Source organism: Anabrus simplex, chromosome 1 (assembly GCF_040414725.1).
Source record: "Anabrus simplex isolate iqAnaSimp1 chromosome 1, ASM4041472v1, whole genome shotgun sequence".
NCBI lineage: Eukaryota > Metazoa > Arthropoda > Insecta > Orthoptera > Tettigoniidae > Anabrus > Anabrus simplex.
In genome coordinates, this window is record NC_090265.1 from 965941234 (window position 1) to 965964966 (window position 23733).

The 23733-nt window shown below is 37.9% G+C and overlaps 1 protein-coding gene across 1 annotated transcript in view; it reads left to right on the forward strand.

The window, feature by feature from the left end:
* Positions 1-23733, forward strand: part of LOC136857827 (splicing factor 1) — a 201762-nt gene that overhangs the window by 70346 nt on the left and 107683 nt on the right. The gene's annotated exons all lie outside the window — the stretch shown is intronic.

Sequence of the window (23733 nt, forward strand, 5' to 3'; positions counted from 1 at the left end):
GCACCTGAAATTTGCAAATTCTGTTATAAAGTCTATTTGGGTTCCCTGTTCATCTGTTGATGCAGAGCGATGTTTTTCGAAGTACAGTTTGATTGTCAATGACCGGAGACGACTAATGAAAGAGAGCTCCATTGTAACATGTGCTATTTTATTATTTCATAAAGTAAGGAATGGGTAGGATGGCCCAATGATGCTGTAATGTAAGTGCTATGTAATCATAATCAGGAATAAAATGAAATGATATTGGATGTTTACTAGTAATTTATACATCTACCATTCATATAAATAATTCAGAACCACAATAATGAAACCTTTAATGATTAATTTTTAAAAAAATTTGCCGGGCTGAGTGGCTCTGACGGTTGAGGCGCTGGCCTTCTGACCCCAACTTGGCAGGTTCGATCCTGGCTCAGACCGGTGGTATTTGAAGGTGATCAAATACGTCAGCCTCGTGTCGGTAGATTTACTGGCACGTAAAAGAACTCCTGCGGGACTAAATTCCGGCACCTCGGCGTCTCCGAAGACCGAAAAGTAGTTAGTGGGACGTAAAGCAAATAGCATTAAATAGCATTAATTTAAAATTTCATTAAAGCGATAAGGTAATATCTATTTCGTGAAATAACGCAAAAATTAGTATCCTCACAGAATCGTTGAAAAATTAATGCAAAAAAATCATGTATCTACCTATCTGTGTCATTGCAACATAAAACAAAAATTAATTTTGTAATAGTTATCATACTACTCAAACTAGTGCAAAACCTTCCCATGGGATGTTACCAGAAACATTCACAAGGTCTTCTGAAATTATGTATTTTTCTTTTAACCAATACTTTCTTCAATATGCTAGTGTTTTGACAATGTAGCAAAGTTTGTAAGCCATTGTATCTTAAAATAGTTACCTCCTCCCGGATGAGAATATACCACATGTTGATTCTTATAGTTTCTCTTTTGTAACATTTTCCAAAAATCTCTTCTTGAATAATTGTCATTTCAACTTTGGAGAGTTCATTCCGTTGTTTTGAAAAGCTTTACTTTTTAGTAGGGAATAGCAAGTCTCAGGAATGCTAATTGAGGATTGTAGAGTACAAGGAAACATATGGAGGGCAGTGAATAATCGTTAAGAACATCATCAGTTGAACAGTCTGATGAAGAAATGTCACTTACTTCAAAATTTTTGGTTTAGTGTTCTGATAAGGATGTGATAATTTAGCAGTTCCATTACTTCCAGGGCTTTTTCATACCTTGGGTATTTAATGAATGAATGAATGAATGAATGGAGGGAGGTATTCCTAGTAGTAACTCCTGTATTCAGTTATATCTTTAAATTTGAAAGATGGCACCATTTATGCCTCAGTGCACCAAGCTCTGTAGATTCCTACTGTGGTATTGTCATAAAATCTGGACACATCTGTTTGATATATAAAATTTTTGTTGCTATTATTCTTTTTGGAAGCATATATAACAACGGGAGGTCACAATGTCCGCATCACCGATTTTGTTCCAACTTTGTAGGTTGATAGTACTATATCACAAAAACACACTGGCAAAACTCTCAAATTTTTGAAGAAAGCGATTTTGAAAATGTCGAAAAAAGTTACAAGAGGTTTAACATGCCAGGTACCATCAAGAGAGAGACTGTGGCATGGTGGTAGTGTTTAAGGTTCTCTGCCTCAGGTATGACGGTGGCGATTCGAGTCACGCCTGTATCAACTCGCTTTTTTTCCCCCTGATATTTCCCGATTCCCTTTTTCCTCGTGTTGCAAGAAGGTGACCACATGGCAGCTCCCAGTTTCACTCACTTCCATCATCCTTACCCCATTGCTATTGGATTTCTTAGGAGGAAACATGGGAAACAGTCACACAGGCATTACTTGTTTAAGGAGGAAACAGCCCTGTTTTCAGAGATGCTAACCACAGCACATGTAACATGAGACATGCACCAAAACTGCAGGAGACTGCCGCAGACTCGAATATTTGAGTGGCTCATTTATAAGTAATCTATCTGCCAACAGGCTCTTCTACCTTTACATCCATTGGGAACCAGAACGACACTGGTTCCTCCAAAACTGAAAGCATTGCTAATAAGCTGTATTCTACAGGTTCTGGGTGATTATACGTGATGCACACACCACACATTGCTTTGCTCACATGCTCGTCTCCCCTTGAAAGTTTCAAGACTATTTTTGTCTGAAGATTTAACAGCTTTCTTGTTGGTTTTTGTTGCCCATTTGGTAAAAAATGATCTTCATATTATATTCTGAATAATTAATCAAATTTTGAGCTAAATCTTCCCCATATCTTTTTTATTTTTATATCTTGACCTTTAAGCTTCTTCATTGTTTACTATGGTCACCACACTGTCATTTTCCATTTCATAGGAGTTGTACGTAATGACTTGAAATTTTGTGCTGTGGAGTGCTTAAATGTTGTTCATGTCGTTCCCTGTTTTACACTAATATTTGTAATTTGGAGAAAATTCACGATCAGTATTTTTCGGGAGCAACTGCTATAGTTATTCGGTAAGTAGTTATTCTTTATTCAACATTGGGAAGTACATTGCGACTGTGATTGTGACTGTCTGCACACTCATAAGGTACGTAATTCTAAAGAATGCAATTGGCTTTCTGGATTTGACTTTTTGCACTATTTTTTGTGTTTAATGTCTTTAATTGATTTCCTCAACTAATGTACAATAAAACATGAAGATGCAATCTACATCAGTATATCTGTTTTTTAGCACTTCTATAGCTTTGAGATTTTATTCTTGTCACATTAAGCAACAAGTTTGTAGATTTAAGCTTAGTACTATAGTTATCTGTAATTTTTTCTTCGGATTTTTCTCTGACTGGCAAGGGTTGGTTTGATGATGGTCATCATTAGGGCCTAGATTTTGATGAGATGATAAATGTCAAGAAATGACCAATTAAAAAACTAAAATAATCTAAAAAATGGACCTAAAATTTCCTAAAAATAGATCCATCATCTTATGGACTGTTACACCTTTAAGCCTTCAGTCTGCTAGCCTCTGTGAATTAAGTGCCTTCACAATCCTCTATTTGTAACTGGCTCATTTAGTTTCACATCTCTTATCTTTCAATCGTTAAAACCAAAAGTCCATCTATTATGACCTCGTTTTCCCTTTACTTACCATGACTGTCCATTATTCTTGTAGGTAACCTGTCCTCCATTTACCTCACATGACCCCACCATTGAAGCCAGCTTTTGCACACAGCTTCATTCATTGAGTTCATTCGTAACTCAGATCTTCTCATTCTGAATACCTTCCTGCCATTGTTTCCACTTGTTTGTACCAGCAATTGTTCTGGCTACTTTCATGTCTATTACTTCTAACTTACGAATAGATATCCCGAGTCCACCAAGCTTTCACGCCCACACAGCATAATCGGTCTGAAAACAAACTGTTGTAAAGACCGTTTCATCCGGGAGCTGATCTCTTTCTTACAGAATACTGTTGATCACAACTGCGAGTTCACTGCATTTGCTTTGCTGCATTTGGATTCAGTTTCACGTACTATACTATTATCTTGGGGGAATACAAAAATACAAATCACCGAGCAAGTTGGTCGTACAGTTTGGGTCACAAAGCTGTGAGCTTTCATTTGGGAGATAGTGGTTCAAACCCTACTGTTGGCAGCACTGAAAATGGTTTTCTGTGGTTTCCCATTTTCTCACCAGGCAAATGCTCAGCCGAAAAGTGAAAGAATTCAACAGGGAAACGCATTCTGCTAGAGTGTGAAGAATCTTATGTGGAGGAAGGAAGTATTAATGAAGTGTAAGGAGGTGATGTACAAAATGTACCACTGCCGATACTGATACAGCGGGGACCAGCACACCAACGGAAGTACAAGAGAATAAAATCCAGGCCAGTGACATTAAATTTATAAAATATGATAAGACATGAAAGGGCAGAGTAAGAAATGATGATGCTGGAAAGGAAATCAGAATGCAAAAGTTTTATGACAGAATGGAGAAAAATAAACTTAAAATGGTTTGGAAGTGGTCAAGAGTATGGAAGAAGGAAGGATACTAGAGCAAATGATGGATATCCAGATAAGAGGAAGGAGGGCAAGAGGGAGAAACCTGCATTGGAACACACTTGAGGAGGAACAATGGTGGTTCGATAGGGTAAGATTAAAAGGTGCCAAAAACATCCTAAGGCAGCAGAAACTGGATGAGGGACATTGATGATATATGTCTTATCTAGATCTACAAGAAAACAAAAACAAACCAGAACTGTCTATCACGTAGCAGTTTTCAATTACTTTGATATGTACTGAAGTTCTGGTCCTGACAGCACCTATGTGGTCTGAAACCGTACCGATTTTAATCCAATTTACTCTCCATCATTGATCGCACTTCCCTTTCCAGAATGCCAGTGAACTCCTTGCCTGGTTTACTGAGTGACCCAGAATATTTATAACTCAAAATGGCAAATGTATACAGTCACTCAGATAAAGAATGAACGCGTGGTATTGTAAAAGTTCCTTGCAGATACACTTTTCTCAGAAAGCAGTGAATTTATAATTTTTAAAAATGTTGTTATCCACTGGGTTTGTATCTACATAGGACATGAATAATATTTTGATAATTAAAATTAAGTCTGATAAACTATTAAATGTGAGCAAAATACAATACCATGCACTCATTCTTTTTTCAGCAGCTCTACGTTATCTACATTACCTTTAATTCATAATGGACTGAAGAAATTATTTATATATATATCAGCAAGCAGCAGCAACAGGATAGGGCGAGATGACATGTGGCTAACCAATCTCGGCCCTTGGGATGCTATGGGTGGACCGAAGTGGAAGAAACTCTACAGGAAGGCAGACTCCAAATCAGTGGGAAAATGCAATGATGATGATGATGATGATGATGATGATGATGAATAATTATAAGATGCAGAAATGTTTGACACTGTGTTTGTCGTATATTTGTAATGCAGTTCTTCTTACAACCAAAATAACAGTATCTGGAAAACTTTTGCAAATAAGCATGCAGGCTTGTATATTTATGTGACTTTTGATCTCATGATCATTAATATGGGACCTCCATCCTTATGTGAATTTCAAACATTTCTAAAGCATTGAACCAAACAATGGCTGCGTCGGTAAGAAGCTGGTGACAATGCCACTTGGCTATCACGTATTACAAGTATTTCAAAAGAAAAAGAACTGCTTCAACAACTGCAACAGCCCTGTTGGGCATTGGCCTATCAAGTGACCGTTGCTTAGCTTGACCTGCAGATTTACAAGGTGCTGCGTAGTCAGCATGACAAATCCTCTTGTGGCTATTATTCTTGACTTTCTAGACCTGGCTGCTATCTTGCTGTAGCATAGCCCCTCAACTGTTTTCTCATTGGTTGAATGGACTTTGAGCCTGCCGTCAGATCCACATGTAAATCCCTTTAAGGCAGGCTTGCTATGTCTAGACCATGCCATGGGTTCTGCTTGGAACTGCCTTACTATTAGCAAATCAAATGTGTTGCCAGGCAAGAACATTACTAAGGTATTATGTATTTGTATAGATTTCAATATTTATCGCATTACTCATTGTAGTAGCCGACGGTGATCATATGCAGGTTCTCAACTGCAGAAGGAGGTTGATTGTTTACGAGCATGTTTTTGAAAAGCTTCGAACATAGTACTGAAACTTGTAATGTTTGAGTATTCAGAGTTCTAATATTCAGATATGTTGCTTACTTATCATAAATGCATGAAAAGGGACTACATAACACTGCAGAAAAAGGAAAAGTGACTTATAAATAAGAAATTAATAAAATGATTGCTGAAAATGACAAAATCAGGAAATGTTGATAAAAGAAGAGACTTTGGAATAAAAAAATAGTTCAGAATGAATACATCACATTTCTGCAATCTGGATGCCATGCCCAAGATTTGTATAAGTTAATAATGTCTGTGAAGCCCCAGTTGAAAGATACATCACCAAGCAAGTGGCTGTTTGGTTTGGGTCATGTAGCTATCAGTTTTCGTTCAGGAGCCCTGAAGTTTTTTAAAAATTTTCACACCAGGCAAAAGCTGGGGCTGTACCTTAATTAAGGTCACGCTCGCTTCCTTCCCACTCTCCACTTCCTTTTCCCATCCTATTGTCACCATAAAACCTATCTGTGTTGGTGTGACATAAAGCAGTTTGAAAAAGGAAGTAATCAAAGAAATAAGTTCACTTTCCAAGTATGGGCTAATCAGAGAATTGAACCTAAGGAATTGACTTGGTGCTAATGGAAGGAACTTGTATTATTACATTAATTTGGTGAAATTATCCAAAATTGAATCAGCTAAGCTGATTTTGTTCTTATTCAACAGTTAGAAAATGAATGTTATCAATGTAGGAACTGGTCTGTATATTATTTTTGTGAATTATAGTACTTTAAATTCGAATCAGAAACTGCTAGAGCGAAGACTTGTGGTGTTCTTTGCTAGTGGAACATAAAATTGTTCCGCATTTGCAAATTGTCATTTTCTTTCCTTCATGATCATCATTCTTTCATTATCAGTACTAATGTTTTGAATTATTAGCTTTAAATTCCAATTTTAGTTTTGTAATCCAGAGGTAGGTCATGTTTACAATTTACTTCTATCACCAACTGGTGTAGATATCTCTTTGCTCATTAGTTGTAGTTCTTAAACATTCATTTGGAAAACTCCACAGCTATTACTGTATGTGTGCTGTGTTGAGATATCCATGGCAATTAATTTATATGTCCAGAAAGTGTTTGTTAGAATTTAAACATTGATTGAGCCATTCCTTTAAATTATTTCCCAGACTGTTTATCAAAAATTATTCAGGAAGCATGAAAGATTTGTCATTCATAGTTTGGGTTTAGACAGGGTTTGGGTACATGAGAAGCAAGTCACACTGCAAGTTCTAGTAGAGAACTATTATGATTAGAGAAAAATGTAAGCATTTGTTTTATTCATTATGAAAATAGTATTTCACAGGGTGCAACATCAGGAGCATCTCAGAATGAACATAGATCAAAAAGACATTTGCTCTATAGAAAACTTATATCAGCATCAGACAGTAATGGCGGTGGTAGATAAGTACTGTATTTATATGGCTGGTAGCATTTACTCTTATATTAATTCTTACACAACTACACAGGCACACCAGTATCACAACTTAGGCCAACACAGTTACTTTTGATAGCTCTCTCTGTGCTCTGTTCATACTATCTCGTAGAGACTTAACACAAATCACACTGTCTTAGATGCTCCTTACAAGGCAAAAAAATGGCAATCTGGCTGTCGCTATCACAGCCTGTGCACTACTGTCTCATAATCCCATATGACATACATTGTCCACTCACTCCCAACAGTTTCTGTTCAGTCTTTTGCCAATTCCATGTCTCCCATGTTGCAACAGATGCAATGTTTGCTTCACAGCAGCTGGACCGAGAGGCTCAACTCCTTGGTGACAGAACAGTCACTCAGTTCCACGGGCAGATCACTCACAGAGACTGACGCACAGACTGCCTCCTCAAGTCTGGCTGAACCTCAGCACTTCTTAGCACTCTCTCTCCGAGTAAACTGACTGCACTCCTACACTGAACTCTCACTGAACCCAGTATGGCCTGCGGTAAATAGCGAGGATGGCCCTTCTAAATGCTTGAGAAAGGAGACACCTCCTCCAGAGTCTACTTGAAAGCGAATGATGTGCGTGTATCACCAAGATCCTTTTCACAACATCGGGTGCCTCTAGTGAGGTAACAGGACAATGGAAATAGTGGTGGCAGGAGGGCTTGCCACTTTGTGTTTGGCTCTCCTAATTGCTTCACTTTGTGGTGAGTGGAGAGTCCCTAACTCGGTGACATCACTTGTAGCCCAGTCCAGGTTAAGTTGTTCCTCCCAAGGTTTTATCATAAAATGGCAGAACCTGCCACAATATTAAGGTTGATAAGGAGTTGGACAACACAGTAAAATGTTTCTCACCGCTTGTATTTTACTTATATTCTGAAGGTATCTTTTGGAATCACTTAAAAATGCAGAGAAAGGCATTAAGATTAATGGGCTCTGGATCAACAGCATTCACAATGCTGATGGCACAGTACTGATAGTGATCTTCAATACCCTAGAACTTTGAATGAATGCAGTTACAATCTAGCTCCTAATGTAGAAAATAAAGGTCATGGATATCACATTAGACTAAGGTACCTTTACCAGTGCTAACCAGACACTGAATGAGTGTGATGAATAAGAACAAGCAATTGAGTTTTCTTGATTTTTCAAACATTTTCTTGGTATTTCATTAATGAAACCTGAAATACCTAATAGCTACTTCTACAAGCAGTGCTGGAAAAGCAATCAGTAGCTTGTGGGTCTACCTGAAGTCCTAAACTGATGCAGCAGTTGCTTTGAATTATAATAATGAAGTTGATTTAGTGTGCTAACTGATTTAGAAATAGAACAACTAAATCAACGTTTAGAAATTGCTTTTAGTAGCCAGAAATTACTTCAAACATTCTCAAAAGTTGGACAGTTGGAACTAAGGACATTGCTGCTTTCATCCATATCAGCAAAAGGAAAGCATACTAAATTCATCAAAAAAGTACTGCGAGAGTTTTCAAAAATATTACTTTTTACTGTTGATTATAGAAGAGAAAGTCGAAGGCAAAAGAGGAAGAGGGCAAGGAATATCATGGCTACACAACATAAAACAATGAACAGGGTTACTTACTGTCAACAGTTTACTGCACACAGCAACCAGTCAGACAGAAATGCAACCTGTGATCACAAACCTCCATTAATGGGGAAGAATGATTTTTTGTTTTGTTTTTAATTCTGGTCTATTTTCTTGAAAACGAATCTAGAAGGAAAAATAAATTTTTCATAACAATATACAGATATGTGATGCTACTTCACAGAATTCTGAAATGTTCAAATGTCCACTAGTTCTACCTTGCCAAATATATTCTAAAATTATGGCCAAGTGGGAATTCATATTCTTCCTTAGTTGCAATTGACCTCAACACCAAACACTAAGGTAAGTCTTAATACAGTTAAATGGCTTCTATTCTTAATTCTTGGTCAGTTTTAGTTATTTCCTTCATAATAATTTTTTCATTTTCAGCAAACTTAATTTGTATTCAGAACAAGATGACTCAGTTACGTGTTATCAGGGTGGAATTTCAAAAAGGAAAGTTTGAAAAAGGATATCCTGTTTATGTTGTTGCTTGTTATAATTTTGAAAATTTTCGTGTTGAGGGAGAATTTCCAATAAAGTATGGCAGGGTTTTAGAACAAGTTTTTGAACTGAGTGATGAAAGATGATTTCTTCTTACTAAAGAATATTCACTCTGTGAATGTACAGGGTGATCAGATAAGATTTTACCCTGGCACATGGGGTGTTTTTACTATGGGCAAGCATGCGCTTGTTTGCTGCATGCAGGTCAATGTCAGAGTGGGAAGGTTAACCATACAAGAGTAACACAAACAGTTTTAAGTTCATTACATACCAAATTATGTCAGGTGATGTTGAAACTGCCTGCCTTCATTCTCCACTCCTAGTTAGAAAATTATTCATCACTTGCCATAGTTCTCTGAGGAATCCGGGCAATTTCCTGATGAATATTATGTTTCATTTCTTGTATGGTGTAAGGATTTTCTTGTACACAGCATTTTTAATTTGTCCCAGAGATAATAATTGCAGGTAGAAAAATGGGGGTACGGAGGGGGCTACAAATACTTAGTTATGAATTTCATTGGTTCCGTATTGAAGTGGGATTACAGTAAAATTAAATTCTTTCAAGGTCCACCTGTTCAATACAATGACGTTTTATTGTGATTTAATCACATGTCAAATGGTACTAGTTTCGGCATCTATGTGCCATCATCAGCCTTAAGTACAAATTAGACAATATATATATTCCTAAACCATCTAACACACATTTTAACACATTATAAAATACAATTACTGCAGTGATACATAAGATAAGTTAAAATTATGATACAATAGATTGTTGTGATATAAAATTCTTAAAATTCCGGCTGTTCGTTACATAGTTCAGTCTGTGTACATCTGTGATAAGTGAATTTATGTTGTTGTATGCTATCTATGCGAGTGACATTTATTCCTTTGATATTAGGTGGTTCCGGAGAAGTTTACTTTGATCACGTAAGATCGTAATATAAATAAAGATGAATTCCCACTTCATTTTAAAACCTGAAGGAGAAAATAGTCAAAGCGATGTATTGGGGCTACAAATCCCTACAAATAACTGTTCCGTGGAAACTATGAATTTCTCTAATGAAAATATTTACAGTGTGAGCAGTGGCAGAGTTCTGTTGAAAAAATGAAAAATCACTGTCCCTGCTGGTTAATTCTCTGGAAAAGGGGGCTCAGTATGGTATTTCACATAACAAAATCAACCATATTCTCAAAAGATTGGTCTTACAATTGAATCGCTCATTGCTGAAAGGCACTGAGTCCAATTTTTAAAAGTTCTGAGATAAACACAAAACTGTTTTACTACTCAGGTAATTGTTTGCTTGTGTAAGGTGCATACCCACACAATTATAATAAAGGCAAAATAGCAATGCTTCTTAGGTTGTAACACTTTTACTGAGAAAATACATAACTGGACTTAATTCCTTTCACCGCAAAGCGAACAGAACCTGTAAGTGAGAATAACATTCACATTCTTGGTTTATTACCTTTATTCCAAAATGAATATATGTATATGAATGTATGGAAGGAACAGGAAACTACATGGAATAACTTTAATCGCAGAACTTATTTATTATTTTCTTATCCATTTCTTTTCAATGTTCCCATTATTATTATATCAGTTGCACTGTAGTTACAGATACTGAACAACTACAACTGCTACTACTAGTAGTAGTCAAACAAGTCATACTGTTGGAAGTTACATATAATGGGTTTTCACTGGCATGACCTGTATAGTACTTCATCAAAGAATGCTTTACTCTCTTCAGAAGCCATGACAATGTTGAACCTTGAGATCATCCTGTCTTGTTGATTTGACTGCTGCGTGTCCTTCCTCATAGGTCTTCCAAAACTGATTCATAAGAGGACTGTTTCTTGGCTCAGGCTGAGACAAATGAAATGTGTGATGGTCTAGGTTCCTACTGTCGGATTTTTTATTATGGACACTCGAGTTTAGGCCTTAATTACAAACAAACCAATAGGCCTATTGCAATGCAAAATATACCAATATATTTCTGATAATGATTTACTTGTTTAGCCTGTGAACATCTATTACTATTTTTTAACTAGTTACAGTATGTAATGTTTTGAAAGCCAAATGAATTCAAAACTCCTCTTTGTAGGCTACACTTCCATTCTTTATTAAAGTTAAAATACATTTTTAGTATTATTATTAAATAGAAAAGTGCACAGTATGCATGTTATATTATTAGTTATTACTATATTTTACACTGCCATTCACTGCAAAGTTAGCGTATTGAAACAGTACCTTTATTACACGCTACAGAATGGTATCTACATGGTCCCCAACGCCATTCACATCTGCAGTCTAAGGTCGGATGGTGGAATTTATTTGTGCACACTTTAAAGTGAAAATAATACACTGCAAAACGAGTAATCATATGTCTCGGATCATAGTTCATTTTATGTCGTAGTCTCTGATGCGTAGAAGTTTATAGGAATGTTCCTCTTCTTTTCATACAGGCTCTGCTATAGAGCATTGTTTTCCTGTGTATATGGCTATGTCATTCCATATCTTAATTCCTCAATGAAGGAAGGCTCCCTTGTCATCTCATAAAACAGTCTTGACAGTAAATATTTTGATATACAAAGAACTCTCTTTAAGTAAATGGATTTTACTTGTTTCAGTTTTACATTGTCGTTCTTGGTTAGATATTCTAGTGTGATTTCTAGTCCATAGGTAACGATTGGGACTATCTTTATTCTGTAAAGTTTAATTGCAGTCTCTGAAGATAAAAGATTAAAGCAAGGGATGTCGCTCATTGCTGTGATTGCTGCTATGGCCCTCTCTCGCATGTGAACTGCAAAACATTGCTCACGTGTCTGAAATGTTATTGCTCAGGTATTTTAACTGATCCACTAATTCCAGCTTCCTTTCCATCAAGTATAAAGCACCTTCCCTGGATGGTCTTCCCCCTTTCCTGAACAGGGTCACACCCATTGTACAAGTTTATTAAATGGTTCCTAAAGTCTTTCTCAGCGTGTCAAAACCAGAATCATATCATCTGCATATAAGTAAGTTGTTACTTCCTTGGTTCTTGTAACTGTTACGTCATTGGTTGTGTTGTTTGCCTCAATGTTTCCCTTACCTCATCCTGTAAACATCTCACTACTTGTAGTGTAAATCTTCCTGCATGGAAACCAAATAGTTCCTCTAGAATTTCTCTATCTGCCGTTAGCAGTATTCGCTTTGCCAGTAGTTTCACCAGGTCTTTAAATAACACACGTTCCAGGCTATTCCTTGATACGAATGTGGATCACCGGAATCGCCTTTACCTTTATTATGTTGAGTGAGGCTTCTCTCTACCTGTCTGGTATGTTTCTCTGAATAAGACATTGATTTAGCAGGAATGTTATCACTTCTTTGAGTATGGGCAAACTTAGGTTTAACATGTTCATTAAGGATCTCGTCGGGACTGCCCGTTTTCCTTTCCTTACTTTGAAGCATCACTGTTCCTACTTCCTCCGTAGTAAATAGTTAGTTCAATGGGAGGTTTCTAATTTCATTGGTAATGTTTTCTTTCAATTCCATCAATCTGTGAGGATTTGTTCCATATGCTTTTTCTTTCAGTTTACCCCACAAGTAAAAATCACACACTGTTAGATCTGGTGAACCTGGAGGGGGGGAAATAGACCAGCACTGATCACTCTGCCTGCGAACACTTCCGATATTGTAAGAAGGGAATCTTCTGCTGTATGAGCAGGGGCTGAATGAGCAGAGGCTGAATTTTGTTGAAACCACCCATGCGATTTTTCTTCTTCCATTACAGTAAAATACCAGTGTAACAAAATTTTGGGGACCTCTGAAATCAATTTGTTGAAATAAGTCAATTCCTAAGAACTTGCCTAGTATTATATCCGTTATTGTTTTCTTAGGGGCGGAACTACGAGGCCATCTGCCCTGTTATATCCGTTGCAGGATCTATATAACTTCAAAATACCATTATGAGTTACAGTATTGACAGATATTTTCAGAAAATCTATTTTTACATTGTACCAGCAAGTCTACACATTGTTCCAGAACCTCATTTTTTGAAAAAGTATGTGATTTTCTTCTGAACAGATCCAGACACAAAAGCTTGTTCCAAATAGTCACCAACCACTGCGCATGAATTTAAAACACATTCTGACACAAGAAAATATTGAAAGCCACGTGCCATGTTCGTTGCCTGCTGAAGAGTCAAGCTCTGTCAATCACAATCATTTTGGGGGTTGTTTTCCTCCTCATCACATGGATCTCTATCATTCATAATGTCCTCCACAATTTCCTCATTGGTGATTTCTTTGTGGACTATTACATCACTGTCTACATTGATGTAGTCGGTAAGACTTACCGTAGATGGCTCATCCAACACTTCACTTTCTGCGACGTCTTCTGCAAAAACCACTCCAGCTTTTCTAAAGCAGTTTGCGTTGATGTCTGCGGTCAGGGATTTCCATGCAGCATTAAACATCTGCATGCTCCCAATATGTTGATGTTAATGTCTCTGTTCGTGACAACGTTGCACAGCATTCGACGGATCACACAAGCTCGGTAATGCTGCTTAACTGCATGAATTATACCTTGATCCAGCGGCTGCAGAATTGAAGTTGTATTTGGAGGCAAAAATGTAACTTTTACATGCTCCAAATGGCGAGGCACACAATTATGACAAGAGCAATTGTCCAGTAATAGAAGAATTCTCCTCTTTTCAGCCTTCATCCGACGTTCCAAATCCAACAACCGCTCTTTGAATAGCACAGATGTCATCCATGCCTTAGAGTTGTGCCTGTCTTCACAGAGCAGATGTTGCACCCCCTTGAAGCACCTTGGCTTCTCAAACTTCCCAACTATGAGAGGCTTCAGTTTGTCCGTTCCTGTGGAATTGGTGCACAAAAGAGCTGCGATACGTTCTTTTGAATGTTTGCCCCCAAAACACTTATTTCCCTTGAAATCAAGGGTTTTGTTCAGCATTATTTTATAAAATAATGCAGTTTCGTCTGCATTATAAAAGTCTGCCGGCGAATATTCCGTTAAGGCATGCGTTAGTCTCCAGCCGCCATGAAGACTCGACTTACTTTGGGGCATCGTTAGCTTCACCATTTATAATTTTGTGGAATGTGCCATATCTCTCCTGGAACCTATGAAGCCAACCAGCACTACCCATAAACTCAGGTGACCCAAGCGAACGTGTGAAAGATCGCGCATGCTCGCATAACAATGGGCCATTTATTGGAATATTTTTACTCCACATTTCCACAAACCACGTATAGACAGCTTGGTCCACCTCCTTGTACCTTGTAGTCGGCACTCTTGATTTTCTTACGCTGTGGACCTAGGGCATCAGCATCAATGTTTTCCTCTTTCTTACTTTTCTGTTTTAAAAAAGTAGAAAGTGTTGACGGGCTAATGCCGTACTTCTTCGTTACTTCTCCTTTCTTTCCACCTTTCTCTACTTCCACAAGTATTTTACGTTTTTTGCTCAACGAAAACTGCTGTCGCTTCTGCTTATTCATTTGCGATGATATGAACTTATTTAACGAAATGTACACGAACTTTGCAAGTTTAATGATATAACCTTAACATATACACGTTGCTTTGCGAATTAAATATGAAGAAGAAACATGCAATGCATGATGCGACGAAACTGTCACGTTCATTGGTGGATTACAAACATTGCTATCCTGCTCAGCCAATAGTGTGACATCTTACATTGGTTGATGGGCGAAGCCTATTGGTTACACAAAGCGTAGCGTTCATTGGTGGATTGCAAACTTGGTGCTCCTACTCAGCTAATAGAGTGACGTCTTTACATTGGATGACGGGCAAAGCATATTGGTCACACAAAAGCAATTGCCTTTACGATCATGTACGGTGCATACATGGAAAATGGCGATCATACCACCTGAATAACGAAATAATGTAACAAGAAAAATGTTGGTCATGAAACGGGATGAATTTTAGTTTTAATTTGAGAAAATATGGTCAAATTGGTAAAGAAAAGAGCTCAGTTTTAATTTGTTAAACTGAAACTATGAGATTCGTTAAAATGAAATATTTTAACACACAACAAATAGGGAAAAAGGAAGGGACCAAATTTTTTTTTGTTATTCTGAAAATTTCGTTACACTGGTGTTCGTTACAGCGCAATTGTACTGTAACTAGTCAAAATGTCATCTTGGTACCCCTCTGCATTTATTGTTTAAAAAAGGCCCAGTTATTCGTCTTGCACTAACAGCACATCAAAAAAGCATTAGGACTTTCTGCACATCCACAATGAGAGTTATAACTGTTCACACGACCATTAAATTGAAACCAGGCCTCATCTGAAAAGAACACAAGCTGTGGGTCGAATAAACGATCGTTCAGTGATGCAGGATACCTCTCGCAATATCTCTCTTGTGGCTGGATCAGCAGGCTTTAAACAGTAGGCCCTTGTAAAACCTGTACGGTTTGATGTGTAACAGCTTGGTAGCTCTGTGTGCAGAAGAAACCGAAACTCCTACATGTGCTGATTTTGTGAGTGACTTATTCAGTAGCCGTTCAAGATTCGCACCAATGTCATCTAGCTTTTCCTCTGTTAAAACTGTTTGTGTGCGCACATGTTTTTTAATTGAGCACTGAGCAAGTAGTTTCAAATTTATTTACAATTACCTGAAATTGTGCTTGTGAAGGTGGCACATTTCAACAGGAAATTGCTGAACAAATGCATCACATACCCGTTGAACAGACTCGTACTTAAAATAATTTTTACACATGAAAGTATGGTGTTGCAGGGATAACTGTCTCACTATGTTAACAGCTGAGATTCAGATTGGCGACTGATGCTTGCGAGGTCGAACAGGTGTACGCTGCTTGAAGGTCAAGAACCATGCAGGCACACTTACGTATTGGAGAGTAAAACACTGCTTGGATGGTCTTAGTGTAAATGGGAGACCCGGTATACTTAGTATGAATTGCTCATTGAAGAAACTCAGTAACTTTTGTTTGTTTCTTGCGCCCCTCCCATTCGAGCAGCATTGTCCCGGCAGTTTTTCATTAAAAGGATGCCAGCTAGCATTGATTCATTGATTGTTCAAAAAATCTTAGGGTAACCTAAAATAACAACACGTACATACTGTGGTTTGTGTTGCTTTAAAAGAAAAAGTACTAATGTGCAGTATACAGTAAGTTACAGCTGATGCGACGGTCACGTTTAATTTTCACATTAAAAAAAAAAAGGCATGAAATACTGTAATAGATTATTGGAAGACATAACAAATTCTTAAGTTATTATTTCAAGTGCTCTAAAACCATAGTTAGCTGATCTTGGACTGGTAAGTCGGTGGCTGGGGAATCAACTAAAAGTTGAGCGTTCTCCTCTCCGCTAACCATAGCCCAGTACATTCTCACCCTTGCGATTATTTCCGTCCAGAGCGGTACGTGGTTTTTTTTTTTAAATTATGTGTTTTCGTAGGTTTTTGGATAACCCGGGTTTTGGTTCACCGGAGTTCAGTTAACCGCGGTTTGACTGCACTGGTACTCAGAGAACGACCCAGGAGCAAGTGTCACCTTTACGCTTTTAGGAATGTTGTTCTTTGTTTGTTAATTACTCAGAGCTGTTTTCCTATAATGCTTCTGACACCGCACATCCACAACAGTGATGTCAGTTCGCTCCACTATTTTTAACATATTTTCCTTCATAATCAATGATTGTGCGAAATTATTTTCGAGTGTAGATTCTGTTGCAGCGCTTGATTTGGTTCTTGAAAAACACAAACATCCCTATTGCAAGGCAGAAAGGAATGACCTCTAATAGGGAAACTGAATAATTTCCTCAAATAATTTATCTTCGACCAAATCTATGCCAAGACAAATAAATTAATGGTTCCTATTTCAGCCTGTACATCCATCCGAATACAAGTGAAGTTTCTTTGTACCTTGTGCAGTCTTGTTGGTGAGAGTCCAATATGAATGTGCACGTCATTGGCCCGCATCTTACCTTGCTCCGCATGTTACATGTATACTTTGCAGTTATTGTCTTGGAGGCTGCATACTCAGAGCTGTTTTCCTATAATGCTTCTGACACCGCACATCCACAACAGTGATGTCAGTTCGCTCCACTATTTTTAACATTTTTTCCTTCATAATCAATGATTGTGCGAAATTATTTTCGAGTGTAGATTCTGTACTCATAGCTGCCTTAAATAGAATGTTTCCTGAATAGCTACGAGGTAAGGCAACGCAGTCTGTATAATCACAACAGCAGGATTCTGAGCACAATTCATATAAGAATAAAATTTGTAACTTCTGTGCTTGTCATTACTTAGCTCACTTGCTGCTGTTAAGTGATAAGTGTGGAGACTATATTTTAACTTGAAGTTCTTCGCAGATACTACACACATCTCTTTGCAGTCTACCAAATCTATAGTCTAAGTTCTTATTGAAATAATTAACTTAGAATGTGTGTTAAAATGTAGCTCAGAAAAAAAATCATTCATTTTTTAAGTTTCAGCCTTGCAAATAAGTAGTTCACTTCTTTACCACCATAAGGAGATGTTTTGACAGGAAACTTGAAAAGGTGGTCCCGAATTCTGTAGATGTCACACGATATTGTATTGTATGATGGATTGTTGTCCACTGGACGTTTTCCTTTCAACATCATCTTAGCAAATCTGAATACACGCTTCTGCATTACTCCATGTAAACTAATGAATGCCTTCCTACTTGCCTGCAGATGTTGTTGATTTCTCATTACAAAATATGTATATGCTGATTCACGTTCCATTTTGATCATTCTCCATCGTAATGAACAGTTCTGTGCCGTTTTGTGGGATACCATTCAATTAGTCTCTGTAAGTAGATATCCTGTTCATTTCTTATTTCATAACCATAAAAAGCACAAAATGTCTATAACCTCTCCTCTTGCAATGTACACTGGCAGAAAAAAAAAAAAATCCAAACACCTTGAAATAAGGAATGTAGAATACAGAAATTTTGGCAGTATATAGTTGTCGAGGTAACATATTTAATTGATTAAAGATGCAAGACTGCAGGTTAATATCCGGGCGAGAAAAGCCATTGTAAATGTGCCATGCTGATCCATAATAACCCATGTAATCGCCTGACTGTGATTGCAGGCATGCAAACGTTCCTTCATTGTCGTAAACGTGCTGGATGTCAGCTTGTGGGATGGAGTTCCATGCCTGTTGCACTGGGTTGGTCAACACAGGGACAATTAATGCTGGTTGTGGATGACACTGGAGTTGTCGTCCAATGATGTTCCATATGTGCTCGGTCGGGGACAGATCGGGGGATCAGGCAGTCCAAGACAGTGTGTCGACACACTGTAGAGCACGTTGGGTTACAACAGCAGCATGGGGGTGTGTGTTATCCTGTTGTTTCGTAACATAATCAACTGAGATCTAATTTAACATCAATGTATTCCATATTAATTTTTCACCAATTGCTTTAATTGTATGCAAGTGTTCAACAAATTATTTAGATCTTCAAGACATTGATTTATATTATTTATTGAAGTATACCACGTGATCAGAATTTTCAAGTGTTGTGTTATATCCTCATGACAGTGACTTATTTTAGTGGTTATTGAATATTAGATCAGAACTATTTTCAAGTATTATGCTACTTGTTTTTGTTATAAGTATGGCCAATTAGTTTTTAAAGTGGTTTTTGCCAGTTGCTTTACATCACACCGACACAGATAGGTCTTTGGCGACGATGGGATAGGAAAGGGCTAGGAGTGAGAAGGAAGCGGCCGTGGCCTTAATTATGGTACTGTCACAGCATTTGCGTGGTGCGAAAATGGGAAATCACAGAAAACCATCTTTAAGGCTGCCGACAGTGGGGTTCGAACCCACTATCTCCCGGATGCAAGCTCACAGCTGTGCGCTCCTAACCGCACGGCCAACTCGCCCGGTTTAAGTGTTTTAAGATCTTATGCCTGACAATGGCCTAGTATCAATAGGCCGAAACTAGTACCATGATTAAAAGAAATTGAAGTACTAATTTTATATTGTATTGATTAGGTGGATTGCCTCTTCTTCTTAGCGTGTCTATCCGCCTCGGATCAACATGGATATTCTGGCTTTATCCATTGAAATTCGGAACAGTTCTGCAGGTGTTTTATGTTAAACCAGGTTTTAAGGTTGTCGAGCCAGGAAATTCTTCTTTACCCAGGAGATCTTTTTCCTTCTATTTTCCCTTGCAGGATAAGTTGAAGCAGCTCATACCTTTTCTGATTCCTCATGATTAGAGTTCGTGAGCATTTAAAAATCAGAGATTTAGCATTTTGATTTTCAAATTTAGCATTTTGTAGCATCTAAACTTCTCAAATTTAGCGTTTTGTAGCAAATTGGTTAAAAATAGGCATAATTTGCTAAATTGCACACACAACGGTTGGGAGTAAAATCATACTGTTTAATCACACATTGCTCGTCATGCAGTTTTGAATTCACTATGGAAAACAAGACAAACATCAAGATAAGACTGCAAGAAGTATTAACGAACACACAGGAATATGCTTATTTTCAAATTTACAAACACAATTTCAAAGTGAAAAATACTATTCTGAACGTATTTATTTATCACAGTACAACACACCTACAAGGAAGAGGAATTTCAATGATGATTTAAGTACAACCTGTCAATTGTTTAAAAGGTGGCCTCCTTCATTTGAGACTGCCTATCAGTTACAATTATGTTTTACTTGCTAAAAAAAAACTCTACATCGACACTGTTCGTAGAGGCCCAAATGGACAGAAGTGCTGCCAAGGCAAAGGAAGGCCTGCAAAACATTTTTTTCTTCAAGTTTTTGATTGCAGAGTTGGCACATCAATATAGGCCATCTGTATCCTTACATAAAAATGTCCCGATTTGTGACTTTCGGCATGCTGTTTGATTGTCACTTCGCTTCCACCCATGGCTAACAGACAATAAAATAAATCGCTACCGTACTTTTAAACAGAACTACTACTCAACACCAATGTCAAGAATAACTGACTAAGATCAAGGGTCAACACACAAAGAGAATGAACATGGTGCTTGAAAGTGTATTTGCTGTTTGATTGACTGGTCTTTGCAGTGCTCTTTAGGCAGTGAAAGAATTTCCACACATTGAATGATTTAACCCTTTGGCCTACTTGTGAAAGGAAATATTCCCTTACATACTATTTATTTTTTCGTCACTTTAACATAAATTTGATTAATCACATAAGAATACACAAAGCAAAGTGAGCTTTTAGCTCGTCTATAGTAACAGGAAACCAATGTTTTTGTTCGTAGGTATTACTTGTTTCAAGGGAAGCAGATAAATTAGCAAGAAATGTAGAGGCATAGGCATTGGTTTCCTTAGTAACGTGATCCTAGAACTGTGGGGTTAGAAATTCATTCCCTAAGTCCATTTCTTTCGGATTATTACCCAACCCCCTCCTCACTATAGAGTGAATTTCAAAAACTGGTTTACATGTTACAGAACGAGGCTTATTGTCAACAAGATCATAATTCCAAGTATCATTTTACTAGACGTCTCAACGGGCGAGTTGGCCGTGCGGTTAGGAGCGTGCAGCTGTGAGCTCACATCCGGGAGATAGTGGGTTCGAACCCCACTGTCGGCAGCCCTGAAGATGATTTTCCGTGGTTTCCCATTTTCACACCACGCAAGTGCTGGGACTGTACCGTAATTAAGGCCACGGCTGCTTCCTTCCCATTCCTAGGCCTTTCCTGTCCCATCATCGCCGTAAGACCTATCTGTGTCGGTGCGACATAAAGCAACTCCCCCCCCCCCCCCCCCAAAAAAAAAAGGAAAACTAGACTTCTCACTCGCTCTTGTGCATTCTGGTTTTGTCACGTAGTTTCAATTGGCACTATCATCTCGGAACTGAAATCGGAATCACTTTCATCACTGTCATTTGAAGAAGAAGAAGAAGAAGTATTTTCACTCTCCAGAGAATCTTTTCCACTTTCAACATCCTATTTTCAAGCCAGTTACGAATAAACTCATCCATGCCGCGCTTGGATGCCGCCATGATTGTTTACAACGAGCGGCAAAATGAGGTGCTTTTAATTTTCCGTATTTCAGCTCAGAGTTACTATTTACACAGAGAAAATAGTGTCAGGTATCATCTGACATCAATCGGTTAGGCTGCAAAGCAAAGAGAATAAATCTCTCCGACCAGCTAACTGCGATAATGAACTTATAGATGTTCCGTGCACCAAGACGGAAGTGTCCGTCAAAGCATGTTACCGCTTTACAATCGCAATGGGCGCCGTAATATTTATTTCTCCTGAAATAAATAACAACATTTTTATCTTATTTTTAAGAAAAATGCATCGTTTTTAAAAATATATATGTTTATTTCGTATAAAACTGAGAGTTTCGCATAAATTGTATAATTTCGCATTTTGAACCAATTTAGCATTTTATCGCGAATTTGAAACCGCTAAAAACCACCCGTACGGGTCATATAAGATGAAGGCACATACACTGACAAAGTTTCGGCATATTTCGCATTTATCGCAAATGCTAAAAATCACAAACTCTACTCATGATGTGTCCATTACCTCATTTGTCTACAATTATTATATTGTCATCAATACGGAATATGAAAATTATAAACCTTTTACTCTTAATCGCTTTACTTCATTCCTGATGTAATTTTCTTCTTGGTGTTAACATTTTTTTTTCCTTGCATAACTTGGTTATCCATGATGAAAATAGTTATAAACACAGGAAGACTGAAAATTTATAATGTGCAGTACAACAGCCACATAGGATGTGTCGTGAACGATACTCAACTAAAGGAAGAAAGTCGCTAATCTTTACATCGGAAACACAGTAGTGCCCTTTACGTAGGCTGGTTGGCAGACTAACTTGCTGATGGATGCTCCATGTTGAAACACACTGACTGTAGGACTAATTTCCTTTCAACACAGAACAACTTACATGATGGCTGTGGTATTGGCAAGGGTTGCTAGGTCATGGTTCTTTCAACATTAAAACTTGCATCTCACTTTTTAGAACACAAAATCATGTTACAAGGAATTTGTCAAAAATGTGCACTTGGCAATTCTTTCACCACTGATGACACAGCATACACAGATTTTTGCATCATAAGAGGGCTCTTACTGTACGAAATTAGGCTTAACAGCATTCCAGTAATTATTGTTTAGTGTACACACACAGCCATGGCAAAGAAACCAGGCCACATCCAAAAAGAATATAAAGGGGTGTCGTATTTGTCCATTGAAGCAATTTTCCTGACTCCAGTCACACCTACGTACAGGTTCACCTGGTGGGAGTGCATGTGCTACAGATATTTCATGCAAAATAAGTGATTTACTTTTTAGGAAAATTTTCCAGGCGGTGATCATTGTCATCCAATTTTTCTTCCATGAGAATCGTACTGCTGTCTTATGACTTGGAATGTCTACTCTTGGGAATCTTTCTTGATACAGTCTTCAAACTTTACAAGTTGTCTTGAGTTAACGCATGTGCATCAGACATAAGGACATGCTGTGCTGTTGAAAACACACAAGCTGCAGTACTGTAGAATAAAAGAAAAACCACACACACACTTGGTAATAAGTAGCCAGCTTGGTGGCCATGATCGTTAAAGGCATTGAATTTTAAACGGTCTGACACTGGTTAGCGGGTTCAAGTCCCATAGGTAGAAAAAATTTTCACCATCAGAATGTTGTTCGACAGGGTAGGGGAAGTGGTGGTATACAATTTCTAGTCATTAGATTGTGTGCCAAAAGCCTGAATTCAATTCTGAACCTCTCCGCAGTGCTCATATGGAGTGAGGGCATCCGACGCTGTTGATTGTGATTCGTGCATCAGATGGGGGCGTTGAGCCTTGAGCAGACCCCTTGGTGTTATTTGACAGGAGTAGGCTATATGCCAGCAATGGGTTTCATCCTTTCTCTTCCTACTATCATATATCACATCATTCATTTCATCTCATTACATCCTCTGATGAGGTTGACATCAGGAAGGGCATCTGGTCATAAGAACCCATCACAACAGATTCATCTCACCTCATACCCAAACCCGTAGAGAAACGGGACAAGGTTTTGACAAACGAACACTAGGTAATAGGTGAAGTAAAACTCTGACATTGGACACGTGTACAAGGTCAGCTTGTAGAGATCCACATGCATATAAAACAAAGGCCTGGGTTGGGGAACTAAATGTGATGGTATACTCACCCCCTTCCCGTATGCGTTGAATGGGTGGGGAGCTTGCCCGTAGGAAAAAAGCATGCCACATAAAATCAATATCTGATCACTCTGTATTATACTTGCCCTGTTTCCTTCAATAGAAGAAGGGATGATAATCCTTGTATTTCTCTTGAAAGCAGTAATAGCCATCGCCACCTTCTCTTCATCATTAGAGTAACAATTATAGTTGTACAGCAAACTATTTAAAGCATTTTCTGAGTGCAGATGTCATTATTATATTAAAAAAATAATTGCATCTATGGCCCCAAAAAGTATGGTAGATTTGTTTACTGGCAGTGTGTCCTGCA